The 15568-nt window shown below is 34.4% G+C and overlaps 1 pseudogene; it reads right to left on the bottom strand.

The window, feature by feature from the left end:
- Positions 1-1545: 1545 nt before the first annotated feature.
- LOC18433465 (endoglucanase 12-like) lies at positions 1546-10035 on the bottom strand (annotated as a pseudogene).
- Between the last annotated feature and the right edge of the window lie 5533 nt (positions 10036-15568).

Here is a 15568-nt window from a genome sequence, read left to right on the forward strand (position 1 = left end):
GTCAAAAAAAACTCCCCTATAATTAATCATCTTGACCTATAAATCATGGCACTGAGAAATAAAAGATTTCAAGTTCTAAACGTAGTACAACTTGCAATACATTTTCTAGATTGTTTATTTTCAAAATTTGTAAGTGTTCACATATATGCTCGATCTGCACATTTTTTGAGCTTTAAATTATTAGATATGGAGATATCCAAAATCACCCCCAAAAAGAAATCTCATGTTATAGGGGAATAATTTTGATACTAATATAGTTTTTAGAGGCTTTCTCAACATAAATTGAAATAATAAAGAAAATTGCCTATTAACGCTTGTTCTTCGTATTCCTCTTGGTCGCTTTTCTCGGATTTGCATGCTTATGATCGATAGTATATTGGGAGGATTCTAATGTTTGAAAGGTAGATCATCCCTACTAGGAATGTTATACACATCATAATAGGTTTTTTTAGGAGAGAGAAGATTGATGTGAAGAGGATTAGGAGAACAAAGAAATTCACCTATTTAGTCGTAACATATTTTTCTCAAGAAAGAGTTTAAATCATGGATGATAGGAAGATTTCTCACCCAAATTAGGTGTTAATAATTGGAAATAATGGGAAAACTCAGTTTCAAATAAAACTAACCCTTGATGGTGGGTCATCTGGTTATGACGGCTCTTAGAATTTGGAAGTAACCCAAAGCTAAGAGGGTTTATTGTAAATTCAGTTTAGGGTTGTCCAAAATCCAAACGCAATTAGGGGATGTCAATAGAGATTAACTTTTTGAGTACTTTTATATTACAAATTAGGGGATGTCAATAGAGATGAGTTTGGCTCTTGTCCTTTTGGCCTTATGTTTCAATTGTTCTCTTTGTTATTCAACAGGTAATTAAGGTGCTGCAATGGATAAATCCATTGTGCCGGGACTCAGCCGAGTACAACTGGACTCGCTCTATGGGTAAGGTGAGTTTTTCCTGAGTCTATTATACACCCAGCATATATAGTTTATACATATTAATATACATTTTTATACTAAAAAAAGGTTCAAAGAGCACAATAGGTAGCAGGTGTGCTTATTTGCCATCTTGGTTAAGGTTCGCCCCCACCCCGAACCAAACAAAGACTGACTTATCTCGGGGCCAAGGACTGAGCACCTTGGCCGAGTGTTTTTTTGGTACTTTGGATAAACCCATTAAAGGTAGGCCACAAGATCAGTTCGCATATTGTAATGATTGTTTAAGAGCACCTGTCTTCCATAAAAAGAAGTGATCAGCAGACCAAAGGAAGTGTGATCGAGTTTAAGACCACGGTGAGTAGGTACTTCAGATATCTATCGGAATAAAAGTTATGTTTGTCGACTGCAAATCCCAAATATCTCTAGAAACCGAGAAAACAACGATCATATGGTGGGACATTTTTTGGAATTCTCCATATGAAGCATTTTATTATTAACACATTAATATGAGTTCTAGCTGCATCAATGCATTGTTCCTCTATAACATACTAATATCATTTTTGAGGTTCAAACACGAGGAACTAAAGTACAAGAAGAAAGCCCATCATTTTATGTTTTTATGTATGCTAATCTTGCAAGAACCCCGACCAGAGGTGCAGTGGTGACGGATGCAGGCTCCCCATGTTGGTAGTCGGACCTAGAGTTGCTGTATGGATCATTTTTGTCAGGTCCCCCAACGACAGCCCCTTCAAGAATGTTGGGGTTAGAAACGTTACTGTTGAACCATTGGTCGAAGCCCCCTTGACAAGTGACCGGTGTCGGATCCTTCTTGATAGATACGATCGAGGCTCCCCTGTGGTGGACCTGAGTCGGATACTTATCCCCGTAGCCAACCATGTAGCTCATCGAAATTGGATTACTCCCAAGAATGTGATCCACCTGTAATCACAATGGCATCTATGAAAGTGTGCATTTTGCCCTCATTCGTAATTAACCAGTTATCTCTTGCCTAGTAATCTTGAACTTATATTGTTAAGGACTAATTAGAAGTAACAGACACATGAATAAAAGCAATACCTCTCATGTGTAACATATAAAGTTCTATAAAGCCAGGACTTTTATCACTTGTGTCCATTGTTTAAAAGTTAAAGCAAAACCAAAAATGTTTAAGACAAGCTAGGCAATCAAATGTGATTCACTGATATATTTATCTATAGAACTGTCGTTGAATGCAAAGAATACGTTTCCTTCCCAGCACGTTAATTGTTAATTGTGATAACCTATGTTACATAGAAACAGACACATGTAAACATGGACAATTGTCCAGATCACGTTTTGAGATGGCATTCAATTTGAAGCGACTTGGGGATCTAAATCCATTTTTGTTAAGGATGGCAGTATGGATTTTTGGGTCCCCATCCATCCAAAATCGTAGCATTCTTTGGGTAGCCCTAGAGCACTCGAGCGAAACCAGGGTTTCACTGTAAATGTACCCTTTAACTGTGAAAGCCTTTGATCATCTGTACGCAACTTCAGCTAAAAATACTTCAATTCATTGATAAACTTCAGGTTTTAATCTATTTTATACTAGCATATGGTTCTCTAATTGTTAGTTAGCACCACCCCAACCGATAGATGTCAGGATTTTTATTCGTTCAGCAGGTTTTGAGTGGATGATCTAAATCCCAAGCATTTTCTATCAACATTAGAGGCTTAAACAGTAATTTTAATAAGAATATATTATATGTTAAAACTCAGGTTTCCTTTTTAGGGTCGAACCGCTCAGACCATTGCCAGCCCTAGTATCATTCCCTCCATTTAATAAAACCTAAAAAAAAAGGGAAATAGTTAGGATAAGTCTCAATTATGCATTAAAAAACCAAATAAAAATAAAAATTTGAGTTTAAAAAAAAAAGAAAGCAAAGTGCCTGTGATCGTGCAAAGTTGTGGATTTCAATGGAGTTAACACCGCCCATGTCGCATTGGAGGTCCCAAGAGCCATCATACCGAGACTGAGACTGAGACATCCACTTGGAATAGACAGAGAGTATGAATGCAGTTGTGGTCACATATTGGAGGTTATTCCAGTTATCGAACCAAAGCAAACGCCCATCAGTTATGTCAAGGTTGGAGCTTGTAAGTTGCTGGACAATGCACATCCACAGTGACAAATTGTTTTGGTAGGGAAACAACCACTCTTCTGCCTCCAGTGGCCCCAGCATCATATACTAGAGAGAGAGGGAGGAGAGAGAAAAAAAGGGATGTTAGCATTAGTGTTATTAGAATCGAATCGGTCACTAAATTATTGAGGAATTTGGCTTGGTGAAAATTCGTCAGTTCATTGGTCGAACCAGTTGAATTGGATTTTTTTTTTAAAAAAAACATAGATATGATAGTTTAAACAAGTGGTCCAACAGTTCAAGCATTGGTTTTGAATGATTTTCATCTAAACCTGGATTTTACTTTGAAATAAACTAGCCAAGACACCGATAAACGGTTCAATCGGTTAGACCAAGGATTCAATCCGGTCATAATAACTAGGATTAACGTTGGAAATCTTTAGTTCTAGCAAGTGCAGACCAATATAAGTGGTAGAGCAGCCCTAGCTTGAGCCAGGCCCAAAGTACTGCCGTTCGGCATGAGCACTTAACTTTTAGTTGGGCTCGGCCCAGCCCTGCTGGAAATGCATAAAATCAAGGCTTGGGCCAGGTTAGTACTCGGAAAATATCCGCTGGGTCCCCATATAAATGTGGAAAGAAAAAATATTGTAGGGTTCCAATATTAGGGAAAGTATAGAAAGCTTGCCCGATATATAGTGTATATAGTGTGTACATCAAAAACTTTTGCACCAAGCCCAGTCTGATTACTGGTGGCTTGGGCCCAGCCCGAAAATATTTCAGGCCTAATGGGCCTTGTCCAGTGGCTGAAACAGGGCGAAACCCAAAAGCCATGGGCCGGCTTCGGCTCATGAAGAGTCCTGATAAATGCTATATCGTTTTTACTTGAATGTAGAGAGAGACCTTTGATATAAGAGCCTGGAGGCCTACAAACTTGTTGTCCCAATTGAAAGATGGACCTATATCTCCCTCGTTTTGCCATCCCCATCCCTGTATATAATTTTCCAACAACCGCTCAGAGTGAGGGAAATCGGCCAACCATAACCACATAGCAACCCACTGCAGTTCATCCTGTTCAAAATGTGCAATCCAGAGAGAAAGATGAGACTACTTTGCAATGCATTGTAATAGAGAGAGAGAGAGAGAGAGAGAGAGAGAGAGGGGAGAGAGAATTTACTTCATCACCGGAACTTCCATAAAACTTCTTCGCGCTTGGGATGCTGTCCGAATAATTTCCCCTATAGAGCCGAGCAAAACTAAAGAGCTGCAAAATGTACCAAACATCCTTCTCTTCAGATTCTATGGTAAAGTTTTTGTGTGTTTAGTTCAACCAGGCTGATTCGGTTTTTCGACTACTGGGCATAAACTAACACGATGGTCAAGAAAAATTACTGACCCTCCAAGCGTGGTTCACTAATTTGCGGGCGTATATATGATCAGTGTAGTTGAAAGCAATTGTGGCTGCAGCCAAAGCGGCCGCAGTCTTCCCTGCAAGGTCTGAACCACGGTGATCCACATCGATGAAATAGGCTGTCCTGGGCGTGGTCATGTCCTCCTGTCGTTCCCAGCAGGCGTGGTCAGAATCTCCATCACCCACTTGGCCATACAGGAGGTTGTCTTTGGGGTGGGCCTTCATCAAGTAGTCGGTGCCCCATCGAATAGCATCCAATGTGCTGTTCAGCTCATTGGCAGCTCTCAGCTCATCCTCGAAATCGATCGCACTCCATGCGAGCATGGTGATGGTGAACGCCACCAGAACTTCACATTGTCACCCGAGTCTTAGTAGGCCCCCGTCAGATCGATCTATATCATAAACAGATAAATATGAGTTCGGGAAAGAAAATAAATCAAACAATGTGTGTAGTATATAGCTAAGCATATAATTCCTTTGCATCATCTTTCTTTCGAAAAGAATGCTCGAGAACATTTGTAGCACAAATATTTTGAGGATGCAGGATTTTGAATGGAGAGATTGAAGAAAATATCGCTATTAAAATTAGAGCTGGGTGGACGAAGTGGAGATAGGCAACTAAGTTTTATGTGATCACCTCATGCAAATGAAGCTGAAGAGCAAGTTCTATAAAACAAATATGAGATCGGCTTTGCTTTATGGGGTGGAATGTTAGGCGGTTAATAAGTAACATACCCATAGGATGAATGTAGCATATGATGATGTTGAGATGCACGCATGGCAAGATAATAAGTGAGAATTGAAAATGAATACATTCGAAATAACTTAAGTGTGATATCAATAGGCGATAAGATGAGAGAAAGTAAACATAGGTGGACTGACCATATGCAGTCTACCCAATACAATATTTGTTAGAAGGTGTGAGTTGGTTCAAGTGGAAGGTTCAAAATGGCAAGAGGTAAACTCAAAAGGATATTGGTGAGAAAAAATATAGAAACTTATGGCCTCATTGAGGATATGACCATTGATAGAGCAGAATAGTAAAATATGATTCATGTAACGGGCCCCAAATAGCTAGAAAAAAAACTCTAAAGGTGATGATGATGATGACAAGAATCCATCTCGACAATCATGAATATGAAACAGCAATTAGGAAGAAGAATCGGTGTTAAAATTGTACATTTGCTCGAGCGGATGAAGGGCGATTTCTCTAAAACTTAATTTTTCTCTATTCATCCAGAATTGATCCTACTATCAATTTAAAGATAATAACTAGGAATCACATAAATTTGGAATATAAACTGGTCTGCATTCATTTTGATGAATGTAGATTTTGGAATAAAAATCATTTTGGCTTCACAATCGTGAACAAGAATTAAGGAATATTCAAGTCATGGAAAACTTCAAGTCATAAACGCTACAAGTCAAGTCCACCTTGTTCATGATAAACAATATAGAATCCGGTTATTTTTGTCATTCCGTAGTTCCATATTCTAAACCTTAGACAATCAAGGGTATTTTTATAATTTAGATTGAGCTACTTAAGTGCGTCAAATTATCAAAATATTTGTTGTTTATGATTCCCAACCTTGAAAAAGGATTATTTAAGAATTTTTGAATGAATTTTTGATGACGTACTTTTATGAAATGCAATGTACAGTGCTGAGTTGGCACTGATAAAATATGCTCTTTTGATCCCTAGAATTATATTGTAAGATAAATTAGCCCTTTAATGGTATCTTTCCTTTTCTTGGGTGCTCTAATAGAACCGAAAATTTGAACAAAATTTAGGCTTCATTAGACCCCACCCTTTCTCAAAATCCTAATTTTATTGAAGTGAAAATCTGGGTTGTTCGTCGGTCTTTAATCTTGCCCATATGGGCTGGTTTGCCCATAAGATTACTTTCCATTAAAAAAAAAAACAATTTTAATTAGAAAACTTATCTTTGTACAGTAATTTTAGAAAACATACAAGAAACTGGTGTTTCAAAACTCGGATCGGTGGGGTGGATTGTCACCCACAAATTCCTATCAGAAGCTAGATTGGCGATCTAGATCTGGATTGGCAACATAGATTGGACGTCTCTTGGTTTTGACACCCTACAAGTTGACATTTAAGAGTGAGATTCATTTAGAATAACATTATTATCCCTTATAATTATTTGTATTTAGAATAGGGTTATGTTAGGGTGTCCCCCGTGCTTAACAATTGACGCTCATATCCCAATTCTTTCTGTTTTTTCCCTAATAACTCTAGTTCAAAACTACTAGTTCCAAATCCGCCATCACAAGTAGTCAAGGAGTCGAAATATACTACTTCCATACAACTCTTGTTAGGAATCAAAGCAGTCCAAAACTAATAGATCGAAATTGCTCATTGTAAGGAATCAAAGCGGCATAGCGCTGATAGTTCCATGCTGCCCATCCTAGGAATCAAAGCAGGCTGGAGCTCATAGTTCTTGACCTCTTTAGTACTACTAGTCCTAACTGCTTACTTCAATTCCAGTAAAAGGTCCAGAACGAGGGTTTAAAAAATCGATGATTACGATCACAACCCATTGATTCAGATTGGGAATTAGTTCAATTCATCTAGATCTTGTAAAATAGGATTTGAAAAATTGGGGATCCAGATTGAAATTGGTTTATCCAGATCCAAAATCGATAGGGCCAATTTGGATCCTAAAAAAATATCAGGAATCAACCGATTCCCCTATAAACTGGCCAGTTCCAGCCGTTCTATTCTATCGGATGGTTTATGGGTTAAAAATGTCCGATTCAACGATTAAAAGACGAATGAAAAATAAAAAATATGGAGTCGGTTCTGGCCGATTTTTTGATAAAATCGGTCAATTCTATCAGATAACTAACCACAACTAACCTAGTTAATTTTTTAAATTTTTTTATTTTTCCAGATTGCCGATCCACCGAACCATATTGAAAATCAAGAGGAGCAATCCGGGTGCCTATCTATATTTACAACCTCGTCCAGAACTAATAGTATTCAAAGGTATTCGGTAAAAGCAGAAAACGCTAAAGAAAGACGTGAGTGGAAAAAAGTAAAGTATAAAAGATATCTTCTTACGTACCACTACTTATAAGAGATGTTGGAGTAAAGTTTTCCCTTTATAGAAAAAGAGCTCTGGCTTAATTCGTTAACTTTTAGACGATGACGATACGTAAGGCTGCATTCTAGGTTTAGTTCTTAAAAAAAAAAAAAAAAGAAAAAAAAAAAAAAAAAAAGAAAAAACAAAAAAGAAAGGACATTTTTCTATCATTTTCTAAGTACCAACAAGAAACTTTAGTTGTGAGCGGTGGTTTAAAAAATGGATTGGTGGCTCGGATCGAGCATCTCAAAAATTGATTCGGATTGGTGAATCGGTGATCCAGATCGGGAATCCGGCCGAATCGTTCGGATTAAGCTTTAAAAAAAATCAAAAAAAATATTAACATTCATTATAAATGTTGTTTTTTAGGAATCCAATAAAAAATGAGGATACTATATTATTAACTTTCATTGTTTTCATCAATTTATGAATATTGAGATGTTCTTTCCCTGTATGAACTTATGTTGACCATTAAATTTACATCACACAAAAGAAATCAAAGAATTATCATGGATTAATTATATAATCATATATGAACTACAATAAAGAGTTGACTAAATCGATGAAAATTTGGCCACTAAAATATCGAATTGCTGGAAAACCCTAATCCACTAAAAAAACCCAAATTATTACAACCTAACTAACTATAATATTATATACCAACAATATTTTATAATTATTTTGCTATATAAATAATAACAAATCCAAAATATTTTATAATATCATCTAATTTAAAATGTATTATTGACAACTGTAAGAAAAATAATACACTACATGATTTATAATACAAAACTTAATAAATAAAATAAAAGATTTGGTTATCAATGTAGAAATTATTAGAATGCGTACCAATTTTCTTTAATTTTTTAGGCTTCTAGAATAAATTAGTAGAAAAGATTGTTAATAGAAAGAGAGATTTGAAATAGCCTCATTGTATGAATCCTATCTTTAAATTAATATTACTAAATTTATGTTAAAGACCATCATGTTATAAAAATAAAAAATATAATTAGACCATTTATTCCTAGGTTGTATTAAGAAATACTTTTTATTTTTTTGACAAGAAATACTTATTGTGTTAACTTTTATTTATTTTTACAAGAAAAATATGATACTTGTTGATTATCTTTTTTTCTTACAAAAGAAGAAGACGTTGTACTACAGTTTTTTTTTGCTTGTTGTATTACTTTTTATTTTTTTTACAAGAAAAAAAAAATGATGTTGCCAAAGTACATTTTATTTTTTTATGCCTTTTGTTTTATTTTTTTGCAAGAAGTACTTGTTATATTACCTTGTATTTTTTTTACAAGAAAAATAAAAAATTGTTGTATTATATTTTTTATCTTTATCTTGAAAAACCTTTTATTTTTAATTTTTTCTAATTTTTTACAGCAGTATTTTCTGCCTTTTTTGTTGTCAAATTTTTTTTTTATGCCTTGTGTTTTACTTTTTTGCAAGAAATACTTTTTATATTATCTTGTATTTTTTTTACAAGAAAAAAAAAATGATGTATTATATTTTTTATCTTTATGTTGAAAAGCTTTTTATTTTTTATTTTTTAAGCTTTTTTTACAACAAGGAAAGCTTTTTATTTTTTCTATTTTATTTCAAGTTTTTTATTCATTATCTTGAAAAGCTTTTTATTTTTTTCTTTATCTCTATTTTTTATCTTTATCTTAAAAAAAATGTTGTATTATAAACGACGATGCGCGGGGTCGGAACTCAAGACGCCCGCTCGAAAATTCAAGGTTGTCAACCAACACCACCATATCACTTGATGTGTTTCATTAGCAACTATAATATAATACATATTGAATCATCTTACTTGAATGGTTTTTTGTAGGAATTATCCCACATCGAAGGATGAGAGACCATTTGTTCTCTATAAAGTGCTGTGTACTAGTCATGCAATCACGCGTGTAGAAAAGTGAGAGGGGCATACAAGCGAGGTGAATTGCCATGCGTGGAGGTTTGTAGGTGCCACATGTTGCGGGTTTGTAGGTGCCACGTGTCGGTCATGTGTGAACCCAAAAATATTCGGTGAGACTCGCGATTTTACTATTGGGAATCGCCAGGATAATCTTGTCAGGAATCGCTCGGTTATCTCTGGACATGGGCGATTCTCGATTTTTTCGCGGAACCGGCTCGGTAGCCAACTATTCCCGAATCGAACCGGACGATTCCGGCTCGACTCGACGAGTTATCAAACACTGGTTGTGAGACATAAGAAAATAGAATGCTCTCTCTCTCTCTTGATTTGATTGAGAATGGGTACATCGTCATACCCCATTGGATTTTACATCAGTGAGACCAGAGTCGCCTCTCCATTGAACCCTTTGATTTGGTCGTAATTTTCCGGATCTTTGGGCCTCAAAATAAGAGACTTATGTAGTGCTAACCCATAATCTGGTTCACCTTGCCCTAAAGGGAGTGCTACCACCCACACTAACCACAACAGAGATGCCATTCTCTCTCATTCTCATTAACTACATTACAATATCACCACTAGTATATAATATGATGATGCCTATCTACATGAGATTTACGTCTCTGATTCCTATTTTTGGGTTGGTTCAAAAATAGTAAGAGGAAGATACGTTAGCCCCTCTCTCTCTCTGGTTATCTACATTTATGATGCCAATCAACAGTATCTCTTGATTCTTTATTTGCTATATTTGCATTGTCCACTTCATTTCATGGTTTATGGTCTCCATGCAATCACTTTATTTGCTATATGTAGGAAAAAGAGCAAAAGAAAAGATACATTGCATTGTCAACTTCATCCTTATGGTCTCCATAGACCAGTGAAAAAGTCCTAAGTAATTGTGAAAAAGTATATAATAAGGCTATTTGCTTTTGGTATGGTCACAATTGATTTTGACCATCAGATGTGAAATTGGGTAGTTGCATTTATTTCATTGATTAAGATCAAAGTTCAAAAAAAAGTTTTATGAATTTTGTCATACACTTAAGCTATCAGATTTCATATTTGATAGCTATAATTAATTGTGATCTTTTTGTACCAAAGATAAATAGTCTCATTATATACTATCTCATTTGTTATATATAGAGAAATAAAAAAATAAAAAAAAAATGCATTGCATTGTCAACTTCATTTTATGGTTTCCATAGACACGTGAAGAACCCACTTTATTTGCAGTATACTGGACACTCTCTTGATCCTACCAAGCACCACATGGAAATACTCTCCACTAGTTTGGTCTGGGTTATCGTTGTTTTCAGGTTTGGTATTGCATCCACAACATTTGATTAATGGTTCAAATTGAACTAGTGTCATCCAATGGCTAATAATGAATCTTGTTTTTTATTTTTATTTTCATTTTTTAAAATGATAGTACTTTGAAATTTTGGTTTTAGATTCATTTTTATAAATAATATTGAATAAAAATAATAATATTTTGAACAATAAATATCGACCAAAATAAATTTAGGGGCATTTTAGTTATTTTTATTTAAAATATTTTTTTAATCATTGTTATGTAGTTATATTTATCAAAATACAGCTACACTCCCAAAATTAGAGAAGTATGTTATTTAAATAAAAATAAAAAAATAAAATATGCGGCTAATTTTCAGTTGTTGAATATGGCCATATGAGATCTCAACCATTGGAAGGATACACAACCCTTCCACATGATGTGGACGTGATACTTTTTTCTTTTTCTTAAGGGATAGAGAGATATTTATTATTTCTAAAATTATAATGTCAAAGAACCCCCCCTCCCTCTCACGCTTTGCCCAAGATGAGGTATTGTGATGTATGTTGTTTGCGGATAACATAGTCGTCATCGATGAGACCTGAAGTGGCATCAACACAATGCTAGAACTTTAGAGAAATGCTCTACATTCTAAAGGTTTTAAATTAGTTGGACTAAGATAGAGTGTATAGAATGCAAGTTTAATAATGATAATAATAATAATAGTAATAATAATAATAATAATAATAATAATAATAATAATAATAATAATAATAATAATAATAATAATAATAATAATAATAATAATAATAATAATAATAATAATAATAATAATAATAATAATAATAATAATAATAATAATAATAATAATAATAATAATAATAATAATAATAGTAGAGACGACGAAATAGTTAAGATTTATAGCAAAAAAAGACAAAAAGGATCACACTTGATATCTTGAGTCGATAATCAAGGAAGATGTTACACATGGAATTAGAAATGGGTAGGTGAAGTGGAGATGAGCAACTAGAATTTTATGTGATCGCCGCATTTTAATGAAGTTGAAAAACAAGTTCTATAGGACAGTTGTAAAACAAATTTTGCTTTATGGGGTAGTCAAGAAACAACATATTCACAAAATGAGTGTAGCTAATATGAGGATATTTAGATGGATAAGTGGCAAGATAAGAAGGGATAGAATTAAAAAATGAACACATTCAGGAGAACTTAGGTAAGACTCCAATAAGTGACAAAATGAGATAAAGTAGATTTAGGTAGACTGGTCATGTATAGTGCATACCGAGTACAACACTTGTTAAGAAGTAGGAGTTAGTTCAAGTACAAAAAAAGCCCGAGATAGGTCCAAAAAGATATAGTTGGAAGTAGTGAAAAAAAATATGGAGACTTATGACCTTATTAAGGATATGACCTTGATAGAGAATAATGACTGACCATGATTCATGTAGTCCACTTCAAATAATTGAAAAAGGCTCTGATGATGGTGATGATCCATAAAAAACCTATAGATTCATTAAATTTAAACAAAAATGATACTTAACCCCCTCTTTTCTTTTCTGATAACCCCATCCCATAAATAGAATTTGAGATGCTTCTTTTAACCTATTTGTGAGGTTCACGAGTTGAAAGAGATGCGAGGGCAAGGGAGAGAGAGAGTAACAAGTTTACGAGTGAGGAAGAGGAAAAGAAGGGGAAACTTTTCTAAGGTTTCAAAGAATGAGTGATTGAAAAAAAATAAAATGGATAATTATTAGACTCAACATCCTTTCTTTTAACTTGGAGGGATATCCATGGACTTTCCATAGATTAGGGGTATTTGGGATTATAGTTAGATCGTAAGGTATATGTCAATTTTTTTTTTAATTTAAATATTACACTATATAACAGTTAAGATAATTAATAATCTATTTTTTTAGATGAAGATTATTTCAAAAGGAAGGAGGGAAGTCTCATTCAGAACAGTATCCAGTAACATTGTTATGCTAGGTGCCACTGTCCATATGGTGAAGAGTCTCAGGTTTATCTGAAGAGACTCGGTGTCCATTAATCATATTAATATACAAAGTTGTCTTTTATAGACAAATTACAAATGAAAATAATAGAAACTAAATCATAGATGCCTAAACCATACCTAAACTTATAATAAAGTACAAATACTCTATCAACCCTTCCCATAAATACTGATTGCAATATATATTTTCTATATTAACCTGATACACAATATACAATTTCTTTTTACACTCCCTTTCAAACTCAATATGCTATGAGAGAGAGCCACTGGAGTTTGAATACTAATTGTAGAAATGAGCAGTTGGATCTTCAGGTGCATACTCAGATTGCTTGATCAATAAGCACCGAAAGCAGCGACGAATCAACAAGCCTCGAGAACAGATAGCTTCAGGAACTCTTGGAAAAGATCAAACATATAAGAGAGTTGAAACACGACTTGGCATAGATACAGATCAGAAAGTCGAAACACGACTTGGCAAAAAGACAAATAAGATAGTTGAAACATGACTCGATAGAGACGACAGATCAGAGAGTCGAAACACGACTTAACAGAAAGGACAGATCAGAGAGTCAAAACACGATTTAACAGAGAGTCGAAACATGACTCGACAGAAGTTGCACCGACTGGATGAACAAGCGAGTCATCTTGAAAATTGGCAACAATGCTTCAGAGACGAGGAATTGATACAATTAGGATGAATCTAGCTCTAATACGATGTGAAAAATCTCTGATACCATAAATATTGATTGCAATATATATTTTCTATATTAACTCGATACACAATATACAATTTCCTTTCACATGCAAATCCCCTTTGATCATTGCAAATGCTCTTATGGAAAAAAAAAAAGAAATTAAAAATTTCTGAAAATTACTTTAAAACAATTAATATGACGACGCCATCTGTGTTGGTGTATTTTAAATCTTGGGTTGGATGTGCTTAATATTAAACTTCGTATTTTATTTTAATTTACTTTTTGCACTTGGCCTTAAGAAATTACACACTACACCAAAAATGGGTCGACAAGCAAAGTTTTATCCTGTTAGCCTATAGGTAATGTAATCATTTTTTACACATACACATACACACATCTATGCTAGGCGGAACCTTCATGGTTTACCCAAAACCCCTATGATGGCCTAAATTTTTTTTTCCTCTTCTAATTACAAAATTTAAAGTTTAAAGAATTATAAATTTAATAGATCCATGAACATTTGAAAATGGACAGTATAGATAATGTATCACAAGATACATTATTATTGAACTTGGAAACTAGTATTTATACATCTCTAGGTTGAGATGATCACTAATAGGGTTTGTCAACTGCCAGAATAAATTTCTTCAATGGATTTTTGAAGTGGACCTTACTTTTCTATTATAAAGTAGCACAATACCACCCACTTGGAACAACATTTTCAATTACGCTCCACAATGGGATGATAAAGAGTGCATAATACCTTCTAAATTTACTTTTCTTTTTTTACATATCAGACCAAATTATGATAAAACCAAATAGCCAAAATATCCCAGCATGAGGCATAAGATAGATATTTTAATTTTGAAAAATTGTTTCAAGCTGGCTCTAATTTTGAAAAATTGTTTCATGCGGGCTGGATCGCATTTCTACAATATGTGGTCCAGAGGTATGAAGCATCCATCTTAAAGATGGACGCAAATAGGTGGTCCATCTAAAAACAATTGTAATTATTTACTTAATATAATTATTATTTCTAGTTTTCAAAAAAAAAATTCATATTTATGAACTCCATGTTAAAGATAATATGTTCTCTAAAAATTAGGATCAAATTATATTTAAAAAATATATTTATTGCTAAACCCGCATTTCTACAATATATTTATTGCCAAGCTCGCAGTCTTTTAATTTTAGTTATTTTATATTTTAACAGGTGCCTTCTAATTGAAACTAGGCACACCTCAAATTTCAGGCCAACACAATCTATAAAATTAGATAATCAAATTCCGATAAAACGTACACTCACTGCATCCCATCAGGATCAAATAGCTCAAAGGCTAAAAAATTACTATTCTACTTTGGTAATTAACAGCAAGGGGAGAGAGAGAGAGGAGGTTTAATCAGATGGAAGAGAGAGAAATGATTGTGTGAATGGAATATGGAGAGAGAGAGAGAGAGAGAGAGAGAGAGAGGAGAAACTAAGATTCTAAGTGGATCTCATCTCATTCATAACATGATCTCATTGAAATTGAAAAGTTGAGGAAGCTTGGCATATCGATACTAAATGAGGATTAGTTTCAAAGCAACTAGGATTAAGGCCTAATTCAAATAAGATTTATCGCATCGCCATCTTCAGTATATACTTCAATGTACAGGAGATCGGTAAGATGGAGTGAATTATGTGACACGCTACAAATTGAGGAACTTGAGAAGAATCAAGTTACGTGAGGACCTAGTAACGAAGCAAAACGGGTTGGAAAAGTAAAGGTGTGTGGTCAAGAACAGGGATGGCAAAGGGTCCGGTCGGGTCCAGTAGGGGAAGCGCATCTCTATCTGTTAGCGTTCTCCCTCCGAAGCTCTGATAGCAACCTATCCTCTTTGTCCCAAATCTCCCTCCTCTCGTTGTTTTTATCTATTGGCAAAACCACTAAAAAAATCAATCCAAGAGAATAGAATAACAGTCCGCACGTAAAACAATCGCTATCCTCTTGTTCCATCCCATCAACTACTCAATTGATTTGATTGTTGAACTGCAAAATTTATTTGGGCTCCGTTCTT

The sequence above is a fragment of the Amborella trichopoda genome, chromosome 8, assembly GCF_054954075.1.
Source record: "Amborella trichopoda isolate Santa Cruz 75 chromosome 8, AtrichopodaSantaCruz75HAP2 v2.0, whole genome shotgun sequence".
In the NCBI taxonomy this organism is placed as follows: Eukaryota; Viridiplantae; Streptophyta; class Magnoliopsida; order Amborellales; family Amborellaceae; genus Amborella; species Amborella trichopoda.